The sequence below is a fragment of the Pleurodeles waltl genome, chromosome 1_1 (assembly GCF_031143425.1).
Source record: "Pleurodeles waltl isolate 20211129_DDA chromosome 1_1, aPleWal1.hap1.20221129, whole genome shotgun sequence".
Taxonomy (NCBI): domain Eukaryota; kingdom Metazoa; phylum Chordata; class Amphibia; order Caudata; family Salamandridae; genus Pleurodeles; species Pleurodeles waltl.
The window spans coordinates 647,911,443-647,932,146 of NC_090436.1; the positions used below are offsets into that span (position 1 = coordinate 647,911,443).

General features: G+C 46.9%; 1 long non-coding RNA gene across 2 annotated transcripts in view; it reads right to left on the reverse strand.

Annotated features, from left to right (window-relative positions):
* Positions 1 to 20,704, reverse strand: part of LOC138286480 (uncharacterized) — a 64,488-nt gene that overhangs the window by 43,420 nt on the left and 364 nt on the right. Inside the window, exon 2 of one of the 2 annotated variants that reach the window (XR_011202001.1) lies at positions 20,455 to 20,519. The exons of the other annotated variant lie outside the window; for it this stretch is intronic. This is a non-coding gene — a long non-coding RNA (uncharacterized lncRNA). The remainder of the gene's footprint in view (positions 1 to 20,454; positions 20,520 to 20,704) is intronic. 2 annotated transcript variants of the gene reach the window in all.

The window sequence follows — 20,704 nt, forward strand, 5'->3', positions numbered from 1 at the left end:
CCTTTTTTGGTGAAGTAACAAAGTCCCACAGGTGTGTCTTGGCCAGGTACTTCTTCTCAGACTTCTGGAGGTAATCCGACAAACATTTCCCTCAATGTTCATTCAGCCATTCCTTTAGCTCCCCCAGAACGTTTCTCAGGTGACCCCTTGAAGGTGCAATCTTTCCTGGTTCAAGTGGAATTACACTTCACATGCAGACCACATACTTTCCCCGAAGCCCAATCCAAAGTAGCTTTCTTGTTATCATATCTGTCTGGAGATGCAGCTACCTGGGCTATTCCTCTTGTGCGTAAAGATAGTCCCCTTTTGTACAACTGGAGAAAACATTTTCACGAGTTTTTGATCGTAGAACTGTAACACTGTCAGCAGATCATGAATTATTAGACTTACGCCAAGGGAATCAGGACTTAGAGGGTCATTACAACATTGGCGGTAAAAGCTGCTTACCGCCGTGCAGAAGACCCCCAACACACCGCAGTGGAATTCCGCCACGGTCATTATGACCCACTGCTCGGAATCCAACAAAATTCAGACACCCACACAAGTCTGCCACACCAAAGGTCAGTGATAAACTGGTGAAAACAAAACCTCCACCGTCACGCCAATAGAAATACGCCCACACTATCACGACACACGAATCCACGCACACTTACAAAACACAACCACATTGGACAATTCCAAATACACACACCTGATACACATACACACACCACTCCCACACACCCAATACAATACAAAACACACACCCACATTACCCACAAACCCTTACTACCAAAAAGTTTGACGAAGGCCAGAGAGAGACACTACAAACAACTACCAAGCATCCACGGGCACACAATACCATCACCCACATTACTTCCACGCACCTCACCCTGTCCATCCTCAAACTGTCCCAGCTCCACTTCCTATGCCCATTTGGGTAATGCACCTGTGAGACTAATAGACTGGACTCTGCCATGGACATTCCTCCACCATCACCGCTCACCATTTTACAACCCCCTCCAATATTGAGCACTTAAATAAACACCCTTGAAGCACAAAACAATCTGGAGTCAGTCTGTTATTTCGAAATAGTGTATTAGCAATTACAGTGTCAAAATGCTCTTTCAAATGTAATGTAAACATCCCTATGTCACACAGCTTTAGTCCATGAGGAAACAAAACAGATGTCACACAGTGGGACCCACATCTGTGAAATCGTAAGGGAAAGTGACAACTCAGTGACCATACACTGGGTGAAAACGACGGACAGTAGAAAGGTAGTAGTGTTAAAGTACATGTAGTAAGCAGGTTTGTTTTCTTACCTGTGTCTCACTGGAAATATTGCAGGATCACCGAGTTCCTGTTGTCGATGTCCTCTTCTTCTGCTTCCTCATCTTCACTGTCCACAGGCTCCACAGCTGCAACACCACCACCATCTGGACCATCCTCATGCAGAAAAGGCACCTGTCGTCACAAAGCTAAGTTGTGAAGCATACAGCAGGCCACGATGATCTGGCACACCTTCTTTGGTGAGTAGAATAGGGATCCACCTGCCATATGGAGGCACCTGAACCTGGCCTTCAGGAGGCCGAAGGTCCGCTCTATAATCCGCTGAGTTCGCCCATGGCCTCATTGTAGCATTCCTCTGCCCTTGTCCTAGGATTTCTCATTGGGGGTCAGAAGCCATGACAGGTTGGGGTAACCAGAGTCACCTGCAAATGGCGAGGGACAACTGTTAGACACACACTAACCTGTAGGGATATTCTCAGACCCAGACAACCATTCCCACTGCCTTGCTTCCAGGTGCTCACCTAATAGCCACACATGGTGCCTGTGGAGTTGACCCATCACATAAGGGATGCTGCTCTTCCGCAGGATGTAGGCATCATGCACTGAGCCAGGGAATTTGGCATTAACATGGGAGATGTACTGGTCTGCCAAACACACCATCTGCACATTCATGGAATGATAACTCTTCCTGTTTCTGTACACCTGTTCACTCCTGTGGGGGGGTACCAAAGCCACATGTGTCCATCAATGGCACCTATGATGTTGGGGATATGTCCCAGGGCATAGAAGTCACCTTTCACTGTAGGCAAATCCTCCACCTGAGGGAAAACGATGTAGCTCCGCATGTGTTTCAGCAGGGCAGACAACACTCTGGACAACACGTTGGAAAACATAGGCTGGGACATCCCTGATGCTATGGCCACTGTTGTTTGAAATGACCCACTTGCAAGGAAATGGAGTACTGACAGCACCTGCACTTGAGGGGGGATTCATGTGGGATGGCGGATAGCTGACCACAGGTATGGCTCCAGCTGGGCACACAGTTCCAGGATTGTGGCACGATCAAGCCTATAGGTGATGATCACATGTCTTTCCTCCATTGTCGACAGGTCCACCAGCGGTCAGTACACAGGAGGATGCCGCCATCTCCTCACATGTCCCAGCGGACGGTGCCTATGAAGGACAACAGCAACCAATGAGTCAACCAACTCAGAGGTACGTACCCACAGTTTACACAGAACACGAATTATAATCTGAAATTTGGCCTGTATGAATGTTGAGGCAAGGCCTAGGTATGTGTGAGGCAGTTAAAAATTAAGCCGTGTGGGCCCCTGAAATGGCGGCTGTCTGACCTGTAAAGTGGGACAATGGGATGTGAGGTAACTGCACTGGCGCTGCACACCATCACGGTAGGCGGTCGAAGACCGCGGCGCAATTCTGCATTGGTTAACATTGGACCCTATGGGTCCCAGGAGCCAATGACGATGTACGCCGGCAGTGACGGTACGCACAGCCGTGACCGCCATTTTCTATCTGTTCAATCACTTGATACCAGATCTTCGACAGGAGTGGACCTACACTGCAAGTGCTGCTGTGACCTCGGTCTGGAAGAGACAATGGCTCGTGCGTCTGGGGAAAGGGCCCCTGCCTTCACATTGGAGGAGTTGGAGAAACTCTTGGATGGGGTCCTCCCCAGTACACGCTACTCTACGGTCCTCCAGACAAACAGGTAAGTACACTGGAAGCATGCTGTATGGGCTATGCCTGTGTGGAGTGGGGTGGATGAAAGATGGGGGAGATTGAGGCGTGCATGAAACAACGGTGAGTGCATGTGCCACATGGCAAGGGTAGGGATGGGGGCCAATGACTGTGACGGTGCAGTTAGTAATAACTTTCTTTTCCCCCTGTACAATTCATGTACGTCAGTGCCCACCAGAAAAAGGATATTTGGCGTGCCATCGCCAAGGACATCCTGACCCTAGGGCTCTACCACAGACGGAGCACCCACTGCCACAAGAGATGGGAGGACATTCGCCGCTGGAGCAAGAAGACGGCAGGGGCCCAGCTGGGGATGGCCTCCCAACGTGGGAGGGGTGCCTGTCGCACCTTGACCCCCCTGATGTTCAGGATCCTGGCGGTGGCATACCTGGAGTTGGATGGGTGATTGAGGGATTCACAGCAGCCACAAGGTGGTGAGTACACTCTCATTCTGCTGATTTTGTGTGCAGTGGAGGTGTCTGGGTGGGGGAGGTGGGCTGTGGGATTCCCTAGGCCATGGCGAGTGTGCTAGTTATGTCCCCTTGTTCTGGCAGACCCTGTGGCACCCCACCCCACTTGTGTACAGTGCCAAGTACACCTAGTCAGGCTCCTGTGTCATCCATGTGTGCAGATGTCGGCCATAGCCTTATAGGCCATGTCCCAGGGATTGAACAGTGGAGACCAAGTGCGCGGCGTGGTGGAGGGGGCTTCTGTGTTTGTCGTGTCCGCCAACGGTCGCGGTAATGCATGCACTCAACATGTCTTTCTTCTGTCGTCCCCCCCCTTTTTGTGGTCTCCCTGTTCTTGTGTGCATTAGCATCATCAGGCGGAGGAGCAGTGGCACAGGAACAGGAGGGAGCTACATCCCACATGGCCCTGGAGGGCGAGACAACGGACTCGGAGTTCACCAGTGGGACGGAAGGTGAGGGGAGCTCTACGGCAGGGACAGGAGCTGAGAGCATTGATACGGGCTCGTCCTCTGATGGGAGCTCCCTTGTGGTGGCGGCACCATCTGTGCCCCCGCATCTACAGGTACAGCCGCCACCCCCCCCTACCAGCACCGCCCTCCCAGCAGCCCCTCAGCCTTTGCCCCGTGCCCGCTCACCCAGGAGGGTGGGCATCACCTTCGCCCCAGGCACCTCAGGCCCTGCCCCAGTCACCCCTGCTGCCCTCAGTGAGGAGGCCATTGACCTCCTCAGGTCACTCACTGTTGGGCAGTCTACCATTTTGAATGCCATCCAGGGTGTAGAAAAGCAGTTGCAACAAACAAATGCATTCCTGGAGGGCATTCATTCTGGTCAGGCGGCCCTTCAGCGAGCTTTTCAGACTCTGGCCTCAGCACTGATGGCAGCCATTGTCCCTGTCTCTAGCTTCCCCCTTCAACTTCCTCCAACCAGACCCAATCCCCTCTACCTCAGCCTATCCCAAGCACACCTTCAGACCAGCATGCATACACGTCAACACACAAGGGAAGCTCAGGCAAACATAAGCACCACACATCCCACAGGCACTCACGCAAGCATCACACACATGCAGACACACCAACATCCAATGCCTCCACTGTATCCCCCTCCTCCTCGTCTCCCTCCTCCCTCCCAGTCTCGTCTCCACTCACACCTGTATGCACTACATCTACAGCCACTACTTCCATCACCAGCACACACAACCACACCCCGCTGACGTGCAGTCACCACCCCACTGCCATTCACACGTCCCCTGTGTCCTCTCCCAGTTTGTCTGTGACGCCACCTCCCAAGATACACAAACGCAGGCACACACCCACCCAACAGCCATCCACCTCACGACACCCTTCAGCGCATGCACCTTCACCCAAAGTCACCAAACATACACCTCCTACAACCACAATCTCTTCCTCCACTCTGAAACCCCCTTCAGCTACCTGTACCAGTGTTCCCAAGAAACTTTTCCTGGCCAACCTTGACCTCTTTCCCTAACCTCCCCCACCCCGTCCGTCTCCTAGGGCCCGACTCTCCAGGTCCCAACCTAGCACCTCAGCCACAATATCTCCGGGGCCAGTGGTGCCTGTAGTCAGCGGAATCTGGAGTGCACCGGCCACCAGGGCAGCCAGTGTGGCATGGAGCCACAGCACGGCAGTCCCCCACCTGTCAAGCATCAAAAGTTGGCCAGTGCCCGGCGGGAGAGGGGGAAGACTCCAGCCACCAAAGCTGCTCCCAGGGGTACAGGTGGGAGTGTGGAGTCAGCTGCGACACCTTCCAAGGTGGGGAAAGGCCACAAGAAAGTCAGCAAGTCTGGGAAGAGCAGCACGGTGGAGAAGACCGCCATCATCCCCGCTGCCCAGGAGGCCACCGCCATCATCCCCACTGCCCAGGAGGCCAGCACCAGCCCTGCAGCCCAGGAGGCCACCGCCAGCACCAGCCCTGCAGCCCAGGGACCACCGCCAGCACCAGCCCAGCTGCCCAGGACAGGACCGCCAGCACCAGCCCAGCTGCCCAGGACAGGACCGCCAGCACCAGCCCCGCTGGGCCATGAAGGACCGCCAGCACCAGCCCCGCTGGGCCATGAAGGACCGCCAGCACCAGCCCCGCTGGGCCAGACAGGACTGCCAGCACCAGCCCTGCTGGGCCAGAGAGGACCGCCAGCAGCTCAGTCACTGCCAAGGACCCCGCCACCACAAGCACCGCTGAACAGGACACCGCCGCCACAAGCCCCGCTGCAAAAAACACCGCCGCCACAAGCACCGCTGCCAAGGACACTGCCTCCAAAAGCACCACTGCCAAGGACAATGCCTGCACAAGCACCGCTAGCAAAACACCGCTGCCACAAGCACCGCTGCCAAGGACACTGCCGCCACAAGCACCGCTGCCAAGGACACTGCCGCAACAAGCACCGCTGGCCCATGAGCGCCAAGGGCACTGAGGCTACTGAGTCCATCACGAGCAGGATGAAGCCCTCTGGGCACAAAACCCCCTCCAGGACCAGTGGAGTATCACAACCACTACCTCAGTCTTTGGCAGGATGAAGCACTCTGGGCACAAAGCCCCCTCCAGAACCAGTGGAGTATCGCATCCACTACCTCAGTCCTTGGCAGGATGAAGCACTCTGGGCACGAAGCCCCACTCCAGAGCCAGTGGAGAGATACATCCACTACCTCAGTCCTTGGCAGGATGAAGCACTCTGGGCACAAAGCCCCCTCCAGAACCAGTGGAGTATCACATCCACTACCTCAGTCCTTGGCAGGATGAAGCACTCTGGGAACGAAGCCCCCTCCAGATCCAGTGGAGTATCACATCCACTACCTCAGTCCTTGGAAGGATGAAGCACTCTGGGCACAAAGCCCCCTCCAGAACCAGTGGAGACTGTTATCCACTTGAGAGACTGTGGCTTTGCACTCCCCAGGATTGAACAGTGGGCAACCCACCAATTGTAGAGACTTGAGAGACTGTGGCTTTGCACTCCCCAGGATAAAGCAGTGGGCAACCCACCCACTGTAGAGACTTGAGAGACTGTGGCTTTGCACTCCCCAGGATTGAACAGTGGGCAACCCACCCACTTTAGAGACTTGATAGACTGTGGCTTTGCACTCCCCAGGATGCAGCAGTGGGCAACCCACCCACTGTAGAGACTTGAGAGACTGTCGCTTTGCACTCCCCAGGATTGAACAGTGGGCAACCCACCCACTGTAGAGACTTGAGAGACTGTGTTTTGCAGTCCCTAGGATTAGACAGTGGGCATGTGGCCCCCTTGTGGATTTTGCATCGTGCACTCAACCGGCTGAGGTGCCCCCCCTTTCCCTTACCCCTGAGGTGCCTGTTTTATTGCTATCGGATGCCCCTGCAGTGTTCTCTCCATCATGTTCGGGGATTGAGTGTGGGCCTCGGGCATGCCATGTGAGCCCAGTGTTCCACGGACTTCAATGGAGCACTACCTGGACTACTATTCTTGGTGTATATATATGTTTATAGTGTATATATATTTTTGCGTTCCGGATTTTCATATATTACATTGGTTACACTCATTTGCTTTTGTCTTTGCATTCTTCTGGGGGGTTTAGGTGGCGTAACTGTAATGTGTCATGCTGTATTAGTGTGTGTTGTAGTGGGTGAGGGTGGGGTGGGGGTGTTGCATGTGTGTGTCCATGTTTTTTCCCTCCACCCTCCCCTGTGTCATAGGTGCAGTACTCACCGTTGTCTTCGCCGCCAGCATTCGTGCTCCTGGTAGAGGAGCAAGAAGATGAGGGCTGGCAGGATCTGGAGCTCGGGTTCCATGGCGTCCAGATTCCTCGTGGGGTGTGTAGAGGTGAGCGTTTTCCCTTCGGAGTCCTGTTTCCGCTGTGTTTTTGTCCGCGGTGAATCCGCCCCAGAAAAGGTGGCAGATTGGTAGGTTGTGATACTGTGGGCGGTACATTGTCCTCCGCCGGTCTGTTGGCGGTGACCGCCGCGCTGTTTGTTTGTACCGCCGTGGCGGTCGGAGTGTTAAAGTGGCTGTCTTTGTTGGCGGTTTCCGCCACGGTCGTAATTGCAGATTTTTTACCGCCAGCCTGTTAGCGGTCTTACCGCCGCTTTAACACCGACCGCCAGGGTTGTAATGACCACCTTAGTGTCATATTTAGCAAACTTTAATCGGCTGGTCACTGAGACATCCCGGCCTGAAGAAAAACAAGCGGCCATGTTTTACAAGGGACTCAAAGAGGAGCTAAAAGATATCCTAGCGCAAATCGACCCGCAACCTACAGACTGTCAAGAATTGATAAACCTTGTCTTGAGGCTTGATCATCGTTTAACAGAACAAAAGGAACGCGCAAAAAGACTGAAAAATATTCCTGGCGTGTTCACGATAATAGACACTCAAGAACTCCGAAAGAAAGAACGCCGGAACCGATGGAAATTGGAACCATCAGCAGACCTTTGACCAAAGATGAAAAGGACCTACGTAGAAAGAATGGACAATGTCTCTATTGTGGGTGGAAGGGTCATTTTGTCAAAAATTGTCCAATCAAACCAGTTCAGAAGGTTGCAGCCAATGCACAAGTCGAGTCGGAAAACTAAAGCAGCCAAGAAGCAGAGAAGGGTTGCTCATGGGTGTAACCGTGGACCCTTCACAATCCAGACATCTCAAACTGGGAATAAGAGTTCAGGTTAAGAAAAAGACCTATCTCAAGAAGGCTCTAGTCGATTCTGGGGCTACCGGGAACTTTGTTGACGCCCAATTGGTTCATGCATGGGGGATCCCATGTTTTGAAAAGAAGACCCCAGAAACCATCCAGGCAGTCGATGGAAAACTCTTGACTGGAGGTCTGGTAACTCTTCAGACTGTCCCCTTGTTGGTGATTTGTGAGGATAAGAATCAAAGAAAGAAACATAAAGAGAAACTCATCCTTGACGTGATCCATGCTCCCCAGTATGGGATTATCCTTGGCTTGCCATGGTTAACTCATTGCAATCAAGAGATTAACTGGGCAGAACGAAAGGATGTGTTCTCATCTGCGCTATGTAAAGAACAATGCCTCCAAAAGATTCAAGTATCAACCGTTTGCTAACTCTTACATAGCTACTGCAGCGGAGAAAGAAGTTCAGTTGCCCAAACAGTATTCATCTTACGAAGACGTATTTGATGAGAAAGAAGCAGAGAACTTACCTCCTCATAGATCTTATGACTGTCAAATTGATCTAGTCCCAGGTGCGATACTTCCCAACTGTCGTGTGTATGCCGTGTCAGAACATGAAAATCAACATTTATGAAAATACCTAGATCAATTCTTGGAGAATGGTTTCATTCGCCCTTCTAAGTCTCCTGCAGCTTCTCGTTCATTTTTTGTTCCAAAGACGAATGGAGAACTTCGAACGTGTATCGACTATAGGGGCTTGAACAAAGTCACCATCAAGAATAAATATCCTTTGCCCCTAATTCCGGTCTTACTAGAGCAAGTAAAGAAAGCAAAAATCTACACGAAGCTTGATCTTCGAGGTGCTTATCATTTGGTCAGAATGAGAGAGGGTGACGAATGGAAAACAGCGTTCAAGACAAGATATGCCCTTTTTTAATACACCATCAAGCCTTTTGGTCTGTGTAATGCTCCAGCAGCATTTCAATTTTTCTTAGAGAGTACCTTAACATATTTGCCATAGTCTACATCAATGACATTTTGATCTACTCAGACAATGAAAATGAACATGTCCAACATGTCAAGAAAATTCTAGCAGGCCTTCGAAAGCACCATTTATATTGCAAACTAACCAGGTGCAAGTTTAATGTTACCACAGTTGAGTTTTTGGGGGTTATCCTTACCCCTCAAGGGATGGTGATGGCTGAAAAGAAAGTAAAGGCCGTATCTGATTGGCCCACCCCAAAAACAGTTCATGATGTAAAATGTTTCCTGGGGTTTGCAAATTTTTACCGAAGATTCATAAATCATTTCTCTTAGACAGTGGCTCCAATCACCAAGTTATTAAGAAAGAAGGAGAAATTTGTATGGTCCCCAGAAGCTGACCAAGCCTTTTCAACTTTGAAAGAAGCTTTCTCCACTGCCCCAGTCTTGACTCATCCTGACGTGGATCGACCCTTCATAGTGGAAGCTGATGCTTCAGATGTGGCAATAGGAGCAGTCTTGTCGCAACGAAACAAGGACACTGGTCAACTTCATCCTGTAGCTTACATGTCTCGGAAGTTGAATGAAGTCGAACAGAACTGTGTCATTGCTGAAAAAAAGCTTCTGGCGATTCGTGACGCCTTTAAAGAATGGAGACATCATTTGTTGGGTGCCAAATACACTGTCACGATATACACTGATCATCGTAATCTTCAATTCATGAGTTCCGCCAGACTTTTGACTCCTCGGCAATTGCGCTGGATGCTGTTTTTTGCCGAATTTAATTTTGTGGTAACCTTCCGGTCTTGTAAAGGTAATCGCAAAGCTGACGCCTTGTCCTGCCAAGAGTCTACCACATTACCTGCAGTTCAAACCTCCAGAGCTATCATTGCTCCTGACAAAGTCCTATGTATCATAAAAACTGAAGATTTCTTTTAAGACATCCGCAATTCTTTCACTGTTGAGAAATGGCAGACATGGGCCCAAGCAGATCCCAAAAGTTCAATCAAGCAAGGACTACTTTTTCATGACGCTCATTTGTTCGTGCCCACTACCAAACTTCGCAAGATAGTGTTTCATTGGTTGCATGTTATACCTACGGCAGGTCACCCAGGTACTCCTAAAACTCTTGAATTAATCCAGCGCTATTTTTGGTGGCCTACCCTAACAAAAGATGTAAAAGCAATGGTAAACAACTGCGAAGTCTGTGCACTAAAACAAGTCATTCAAAGCCAAAAGGGTTGTTACACCCACTCCCAACCCCAAGTCGTCCGTGGGAGCACATTTCTTTAGACTTTATTACCGGTCTGCCAGTGGTTCAACAGCATTCAGTAATTCTGGTGGTAGTAGATAGTCTCAGGAAATATGGACATTTCATTGCCTGTAAGAAATTGCCCACCTCCAGTGAACTGGCAACTATTTTACTGATTAGAGTGTTTTGTTATCATGGACTGCCAAAAATGATCCCCTCTGATCGGGGGTCGCAATTTGCCTCCAATTTCTGGAAGACATGGTTCAAAACACTCCAAGGGACATCTACACTATCTACAAGCCACCATCCTCAAACAGATGGTCAAACGGAAAGACTAAATCAGACTTTGAAGCAATGCATACGTGCTTACGCTAACAAAGCACTTCATTCTTGGATATCAACCATCTGGTTAGCTAAGTTAGCCTACAATAACTCATTCCACACTTCTACTGGCGTTACACCATTTTTGGTTTGTTTGGCTATCATCCTGACACCTTGCCCATCACAATCCCTCAAGGAAGTTCTCTTACTCCAGCTGTGTCAGAAACCATTCAACATTTGCATCAAACCCAGAAATTGATTCAACAGCATTTAGAAAAGGCCAAACAAAAATACAAAAAGCATTATGACAAGCAACATTGTGAGGGACCGCAGTATCAACCAGGTGACAAAGTGTGGCTTTCCACAAAACATATAGACTTCAAAAAGAAGCACATGACCAACCCCAAATTCATAGGTCCTTACACTGTCCTTCAGCAAATCAATCCTGTGACCTATAAACTGCAATTGCCAAGATCATTATGGATTCATCCAGTATTCCATACTTCCCTTTTGAAAAAAGCAGTCCAGAAGATCCGCCCTCATCCAGCTCCAGTTCTCGTACAAGGAGAAGAAGAATACGAAGTCAAGAAAGTGTTGGATTCTAAACTGAGAGGGCGTACCCTATGGTACTTAATCTCATGGAAAGGTTATGGCCCTGAAAGTAACTCATGGGTTTCCGCATCTGATATCCATGCTCCAGTACTTGTGAGGTGTTTTCATCGTCTCAATCCAGACAAACCAGGCCCTAGAGCGCGTCTGGGAGAGGGGAGTACTGTCAACATCAGGGCAGTGTGCGCTCTATGGGCGACAAGAATGCAAAAACCCAACAGTTTCAAGCTAACATAATTTATGCATTGTGATGATATGATGTTCTTTAACCTTTTGCATTGCAGAGTTTAATCTTAAAGACTTACGTTCAGCATGCATATAAATACTGTTCACATGCTATGTACTGCTGCAGGTTTCCAGACTGTGTCAGGGTGTGGTCCCCTTCCAGGGCCTTCTAGAAGCTTTCCCTGCAGCATGCCTGGGTGTGGTTTGTGGGCTGGGCCAAGACTCTACAAAAGGGAGCCAGCCCAGCTCCACGTGCACACTATTCAGAGGTCCCGGTGCAGAGCAGTAGCAACTCCCTGAGCTCTTGTTCCTGTGGCCTACTTTGATCTTCCAGGCCTCTGCCCTTCATTTTACATTGGTGATCCTTAATCAGGGCGGTAAGACAGAGGTTGGGCTGGGCCCCCGACCCCGTTATCGAGGACGCTCGAGTTCTTGGGCCTAATTCTTGCATGACAAACAATCTTACTCTTGCGCTTGTGAATGTGCGCTTGGGCGTTTCGTTGCATTTGCATGCTGATACTAGAATGGGCATGACGCGCGATTCTTTTTCCATGCTTAATTCATGTTTTTCATTGTGCGCTACCATTCCTTGACAGTTACATGGTGCCATTCGCATCGGCAAGACGCGCAATTCATTTTCTTGTGATTTAACCCTTCATATTCATTGTGCGCTACCAATCCTGGGCAGTTACATGGTGGCATTCGAATCAGCAAGACGCGCAATTCATTTTCTTGTGATTTAACCCGTGATATTCATTGTGCGCTACCATCCCTTGACAGTTACATGGTGGCATTTGAATCGGCAAGACGCGTGATTCATTTTCTTGTGATTTAACCCTTGATATTCATTGTGCGCTACCATTCCTTGACAGTTACATGGTAGCATTCGAATCGGCAAGACACGCGATTCATTTACTTGTGATTTAATCCTTGATATTCATTGTGCGCTACCAATCCTGGGCAGTTACATGGTGGCATTCGAATTGGCAAGACACGCGATTCTTTCCTCGTGCTTAATTCATGTTATTCATTGTGTGCTACCATTCCTTGGCAGTTACATGGTGGCATTCAAATCGGCAAGAGGCGCGATTCTTTCCTCATGCTTAATTCATGTTATTCATTGTGCGCTACCATTCCTTGGCAGATACATGGTGGCATTCGAATCGGCAAGACCCGCGATTCTTTCCTCGTGTCTAATTCATGTTATTCATTGTGCACTACCATTCCTTGGCAGTTACATGGTGGTACTCAAATCAGCAAGACGCACAATGAATTTTTTTCTGTGTTTTGAAATCACGGTGTTCATTATGCACTACCATTTTAAGGCATTTACTTGGTAGTTTTCGAGTTGGCAAGTCGCGTGATTTATTCCTCGAATCTACGTTGTGTAATTCATGGTGCACAATCCTTCTATGGTGTTTACTACCTATGTGAAAATCTGCAATGTGCACAATTCATGTTCCGACAATTTGAGAGAACAAAAAAGGCCAGAGTTCTAGATGTAATGTTGTGTGTTCCTAATATGTTTTCTCAAAAAAGATTCATATGATGGTTTAGAAATTATTCAGATTGTTTCCTGATTCTCAAGCAAAGGAAAGTACTTGAATTTGAAAGTTTCATTTAACCTTTCTTGATTCCCTCACAGGTATCCAGTCATCTTGAAGCCTAGTCATTTTAAGTCTATGCTTAGGTTGTTCATGTTTTTAGAATGACGATGCTTAGAGTCATAGCCTACTACTGATTTCATGAGATGTAATTTTGATGTTGTGGGTTTTAACTTTTTGCTTCCTACAGGTCTCTTTCCCAGCTGTTCCCTTCCTAATCCCCTTTTCCCCACTGGGACTCTCTTAGACTCTGTGACAAATCTAATCAGAGTATTGGAGCTGTCTTGTGGTGGAAGTGTTGGGAACGTGCAAGACACCGAGGATCTGGTGACTCTGACAGAATAGTGAGCCCACAAATTATTATCCTCTTGGTTTGTGTATGTTCTCACCATGGCCACACTGGACGAGCTAGTCAAGGCTATCACTCAGCTCCAGGCAGAGGTGGTATCATCAAAAGATTTGGCAACTAGGTCTGGTGACTCTGACACACCAAAACAAAAGAAATTGCTGGACAAAACACAGGTCTATTCCTAGTCAAACAGACCAAAATGATGACTAAAAATGGGTGGGGCCTTCCTGTGCAAGTAATGGAACTCTGTTCAACCAATCAAATCTCTTTTTATAGTCACATGGGGTATGCGACGGCGTTGTGAAATCTAATAGAAACATGGTTTAAAACATTTGTGTGTATTTATATATACATATATATATATATATGCCACTTATGGTATTTTAATAGTAATCCTCTGACATCAAATTAGATTTTAAAGCTAAATTTGTATACTATTTCATACTGTTAAAAATACAGCAGAGCTGTGTCTCTGCCGCGGACCCGGAAATACGTTGCGTATCCTTTGCGACTCCAAAAATGTATCAAATGCACCAATAGAAAACATTTTTGATACAGAATGTTAGCGTCTAATAATTTATAAAATAATTCTTTATTTATTCCAAACTTATAAAATGGTTCTCTATATATATTTTAAAAGTATGAAAAAATTATGTGTGTTTATGGCTGAAACACGACTATTCGCGATGGGGACGCAACTCCACAAATAAATATTTAAAAATGAACAAGTATATTTCCTGATTATTTTCATGTATACACTTCAAGGCCATCATAATTAAAAAATGTAAACATCACACGTAAAATTACAAAAAATATACAGTTAATAGTTATGACATATAAACTTGAAAAAACATACAAATTAACTTAAAAACCCAGAGACTGTAGGTTTATTATACCTAGAAAATACAATTAAACAAAAAATATAAATTTACTGGAAAAAACAAGAGTTACAGGAACAACATAATTAATAAATACAATTAGGAAAACCATAGAAATTCACTGAAAAGAACCAAAGGTTACCGGTATGTTATAGCTAGGAAATAAAAATGTTAAAAGCCTTAGAATTTCACTGAAAAAAAAAACAAAGGTTACAGGGGCGTTGTAGTTAGGCTTCAATCTGACACGTACAAAACTATAGAAATTCAGCAGTTATAGTTACCACAGCTAAAAATAGCTTGTGCCCCCATAAAGCACTGCTTATGACCTCACATATTACATCACTGATGCCATGGTCAGTGATAACACTGAATACATCACTGATGACATCTTAAATTACAGCGATAAAGGGGCACTCCAACACCGCTCCTTCTTTAGCCCACAATGCAGGAAAGCAAAAGCGCTCACCATGTGCTAACCCATTGAGAAAGGAGTGAAGGTATAAAGCGCTCACCAGGTGCTAGATTGAGGCAGACAAGAAGTTAAGGACAGTGCTTTCCACACACTGGCCCCCTTGGGGAAAACTTGAAGGCCACATGGGGGCTGGCGGCCAGCGCAAGAGTGCTTCTTGCAGGGTGGCAGTCTCACTCCAGCAGCCTAACAGGCATCAGGCCAGCACATAGCAAAGCAAGTAGTTCAGATGGTGGTTCCTCCAGACAATGTCGCAGTACCTTGTCAGAATAGGGTCCAGGAACAGATGATAGCAGGGCAATATTCAGAAAAGCAATCCAGTGAGTCCTTAAGGCCACCCAACAAGTAGCAGGAAGCAGGACAACAGCAGAAGAGCAGTCCAGATGAGTTCTTTGAGAAACGCAGCAGTCCTTCTGACAGAGGTTCAGTCCCAGTTCCAAATATGCTCAAAAACATGGGTCAAAGAGGTGTTGAACTGGCAAGTGCCCCTGCAGTTGCAGGCCACTGTCAACATTCTGTCACCCCAAGCAGGGAAGTCCATCAAGGTGCCCGGATAGTGTCTACCCTGGGTTATGCTGGTGAGGGGTTGTGTTGTAAATGTCCCTTTCTGAAGGGTTATCCCCTTACCTTTTGCCTTCCTCTTCCCATTTTTCTGATCATCTTTTTTTTTTGGCTTTAGGACTCTGGGCACTTTACCACTAGTAATCAGTGCTAAAGTGCATGTGCTCTCTCCCTTAAAACCTGGTATCATTGGCTTACCTGTAAGTCCCTTGTAAAGTGGTGTACCATATACGCAGGGCTTGTAAATTAAATGTAACTAGTAGGCCTGCAGCACTGATTGCACCACCCACAGAAATAGCTTTTCAAACCTGTCTCAGGCCGGCCACTGCAGGATCTGTGTGCATAGTTTACTTCCACATTGAAATGGCATTTCACACTACTTGCCAAACCTAAGGTAGGGTTTAGGGAGCCCTATGAGCAAGGTGCTGTGTAAGTAAAAGTTAGGGCATGTGCCTTTATAGGGTGACATGTCCTGGTAGTGACAAACAGCCTATTTTGTTCCTCGCTACTGTGAGGCGTACTCCTCTCATAAGCTAGCATAAAAAATTCCCTTATATGTGTTTAAGTGTTAATTTGCGATCTGAAAAAAAAGTAGTGTTGCCATGTTTTGTATGTTTATGATGCTAACAACCAATCCTGCTTATTGGTGTAGTTAGAGTTTACATTGCTATTTTAGAAATGCCACTTTTAGAAAGTGGACATTTCCCTGTGCTTATGAATCTTTCTGCTTTGCAGCCTGACTTCAATCCACATCTAGTCCTGGGTGACAGCTAAACTTGTGCATACTTTCCAGACAACCATCACACAGGAAGGGTTGGGTGTGACAAGATTACATCTGCGTTCATCTGCATATTGATGGTCTTCCTGAGCTGAGAGAGAGAGGGGCATTCACACTTTACATTTGTATAGGTTGTGTCATGCCCTCTCACAAAGGGCTGATTTACCCCCTACTGAAAGGGGTTTGGTGTACACTTGAAAGGGTTCCTTTGTAGTCACCACTAGATGAAAGACATTTTGAGTAGAAGTCCAGGGGCTCTTACCACATGATTTTAGACATTGCGTGGAACTTGTAGCCAGATGCTGCTACCTCTAAAAACTTCACGTTGCCAATGAACTGCTGTGCTATCAAGAGGAACCACCCTTTGGACTACTTGCTTTGTTGTGCTAACCTGCTGCCTGCTGGATTGCTGAAAGAACTGCCACTCTGCAAAGTGACTCTGTTGGCTGGCCTACTGCCTGCCTGGCCCCTGCATGTGCCCCGTCAAGGGTGTTATCCAAGGGCATGCTGGCTTGCCCAGCATCTGTAAAACTAGCACATGGGGAGTGCTTCATTTTTATTTCATTTCTGGCTCAAAAACTAGCAGGATGGAGCACTTCATGTTACCCTCCTCCCGGCACACTTTCTCTGAAGCAAGAAGGGCAGCGACGCTATCGGCGGATGAGAAGGTCCCATGGAGAAACCTCGCTGGCATCCGCTGTAGGCAGGGTCAAGCCACAAAAGAGAAGTTGCTCTGCCGGCACCACTAAGCCATTTGTGTCTCAAGGAGGAGTAACACTATTTTGGGAGCAACTTTGGTTGTGATACAGCCCGACGCCACCCTGCCTTTGCCTCTAATGAAGAACTCCGGTCCCAGAGGCTGTCACCCATGCGGTGCCCGGATAGAGTTAAAAGGTATTGGGATTGCGCAGCCCCACCATGCTCTTGCAGGCAGCTACGCTTGGGCACAAGGAGAGAAAGGCACCTTGTGGGGTCTTTTACTGCTTTTACTGCTGTCCTGAGCTTGGGTCTTCTTCTTTGTTACCCTGTAAGGCACATTTGGGGACTTTGCTTCACTGGGTTAATCACCGCACGCTTGTGGCAGAGGCTGCTACATTTGCCTGCTTCAAACACTAGAGACCCAGTGATGTCTTCCCACTGATCCCTGCAGTTTGTGCCTACCCCTTCCACTGGATAAAGTGTACCTGGGGGCACGTAAGTTGCAGGGCACTTGGTCCACAGTTTAACATTACGGGACAGATCCTCAACAGAGGTCCCTGTGAAATATTTCATTGAGGAAATCCCTTCAATTACTATATCAGATAGAGTAGGAGCGCAGTAACTTCTGCAGCCTATGTTTTTGGCCTACATATAATCATTGCACCAGTTTTAACATAACCCCGTTACTAGTACCTAAATGGGCTTATTGTGCTGATGTGTTCATGGTGATATGCTGTGATTTCTGTACTACTGGTGACATTTGGTGAATTATGTGTTATGCCTTTAACCTAACTGCTGCCTTTTATGCACTTATGCTATAATGTATGTCGTTTTGATTCTTGCACTGTCAGGATAACAAATACTACCTCGGGATTTGCATAGTATACACAGTATTTATGACTCATGTCCTTTTGGTATGTGTTAGATGTACAATATATACTATATTTTGATATAAAATCTTGTGTGGAGTCTCTTTTGTGCTGTATTCTGTGTGTTTCTGTAAGAGTGTTTGACGCAGATGATAAGCCTGCCTGCTCTGCGCCAAGCTACCAGAGGGTGAGCACAGGTTATCTTTGGTGTGTAACGTACTTGCTCTGACTACAGTGGTGGGTTCTACCTGGCTGAGGAGCACTTCCTAGCCAACCAGAAAACCCATTTTAAGTACAAACATAAAACATAAGTCACATGATTATTTCGCACTTGGATTTGACAGCCATTAGTAACTGTATTTTTTAATTAATCTTCTTTGTCCTCACATCCTCAAAGCTGTCATCTTTTCATAACATACATTTACAGCCAAAAATGAAAAATGTGTGATAATTTCACCACCGAGTTCAAACATCAATGAAGAAGTGTTTTATTTTACCTATGAGTTTATGACATTAATGTACATGATCACATAACTTGGATATCATATTAACCAAAATACCTTTAAAAACTTACAAAACGGAACAAAAGCAAAAAACAAAAAGGACATAGCTTTCAATGTAAACAATAACTGTTCAATGTTTATGGATTTTCATCAAGATAAGTGTCCAACAAAATACAATTATATAGATATAGCATCATAATTCTAGTGTACGGGTTCAATGAGCAAAGCGCCCTTGTGTGATTCCCTCAAAAATATATAACTTCTCTCAGTCTCCAATAAATGGCTATCACCGGTCTTGTGTGGGTGTATTTGCCCTCCTAATCCACTGATTTTACGCCCAAACATTTTAACCTTCTGTGTGGACCTAATGATTAATGGTGGAGGTCTTCCTCAGGGCTGTTCGAATTCTAATGATGGGCACTAAATACAAATAAATACAAATAAATTAGAAGTATATGTTTTGCACCAGAATGTACATGCTCCACTGCCCTATACATAGACGGGAGGAGCACAGGAAGTAAAAAAAAAAAAATACCCTAAAGAAATATAAAAACAAACAGTGTTACCTTCTAAAATTCTCGATGTAATATAATTCGAAGCAGTGGCGGCTGGTGACATTTGAAAGTGGTGGGGCGTAAAAGTTCTGGATGAGTGCCCGGTGGCGAGCGAGCCTAGTGAGCGAGCCTGACAGTGATAAGATGGGTTCGGGGGGGGTTCTCCCCCACAAACATTTTGTAACAAGAGTGGGCAAATGGTACATTTTCAAGCATATTTGAGAAAGCCAGAAATCTACTGAGGAAATACACGTCATTGAGATTTGTCAGACTGGATACAATGAGACAGCAAGGAATAAACATTCCATTGCCTGCATTTCTGAAAGCGTCTGCAGCAAACCAGTTTAAGTAGGCTGCAATGGCTGCTGCAAAGAACAGATCTGTATGTTTTATGAATAGCTGAGTGGGTTAGTAAAGCCAGCCTTTATCAGCGCTTTAAAACAAATTAAATGCATGTGGTAGAGGGGCTATGGAGAGATGAGGGGCACTTTTGGCAGGATGTAGTGAGGGAATCTAAGGAGCCGGTCATGGTTGCACCAAAGAAGACTGTTGCACCGGGCGCCAGTAGTGCTAAAGCCGGCCCTGACTGCAAGCCATTTGTCACTAGGCCATAAAGACACACAACTGTCTGAGGGCTCAGGAGTCAGATGGGCTAAACTGTTGCTGGAGAACTAAGAAAATAGACAACAGCCCGAGTCCATTTTCAAAATGTTTTTTACATTACTTCATGAGAGGAGGCGGCGAGCCTGCTGGCATTATCCTCTTATGGAGATAAGTCCGTGTGACCTGCTGCTGCAATTTGCTGCTTAAATAAAAATGATATGCAGTCACTTATCCACCATCTTACTCTTTGGCCCACTGTTCTCATTTAGACCCCCGATCCTCACCGGAACCTCTGCAAGGCTGAACCAAAGTTACCTCAAATAGCCTCCTTGGTTTGCAGCACGGCTCTCTGATCCGTGAATATTGCTTTCAAAAGTTAAAAACAATGCTAGAATGTGGGGCCATTGAAACCACCAACCTACGTCTTGCACTATGATGTCTGCGGAAGAGATGCAGTGCCTAGGAGCAATTAAATTATGCAATGTGAGCTACACCTAAGCAAAAAAAAAAACTAGGCACGTGATATGGGGCCACGTGGCAGCTTTGGAATTGTAATACTTGTTTACAAATAACAGTTCTATGTAATTAAATAAATAAATCAAAATCCAGGATTTGTAAAGCGCAGCAGATGACCCGTGAGGGTTTTAAGGCGCTGAATTGTAGGCTTGGGGAGATTTGCAGAGAATCACATGAAGATGATACCGAAGCTGAGACTTGAACCTGGATCCCACTGGCTCAGAGGTCAGGGGCTCAGGTCATTACGCCACAGCCTCTCCCGATTTTAGAACGAAAGTTACACAGTAAACAAATAACATTACATTTCCCCCTACCCTGTTAAGCTGCACAAAAGTGCAATACTGATTTCGGACTATAAATTACGTTGTAAACAAATAACATTTCCCCCTACCTCTTCAGCTTCACAATAGTGGCGTAACGCCAAATAATGCCTCTCCCCTCCCTGCAGAGCATGACAAGGGGCCACTAAGGCTCCCATATTCTCACAAATATTCACGGAGAGGGCCGCGTGTCATGGTGCTGCAGTTGGATGCTTTAATAAAAATGATATGCAATCAATGCACATACCCACTATTGTTGAACACCACACGTCCTGTCCGGAGTGTCAGCCAGGCTGAACTGTTGTTGGCGAACTAAGGAAATCGACAACAGCCTGAGTCAATTTTGAAAATGTGTTTTACAGTACATACATCATGCGAGCAAATGGCGAGCCTGCTGGCATTATCATCCTATGGAGAGAGGGCCGAGTGACTTGGTACTGTAACTTGGTGGTTAAAAATAACATGCAGTGCAAATGGTAATAACAAAAATTAACACT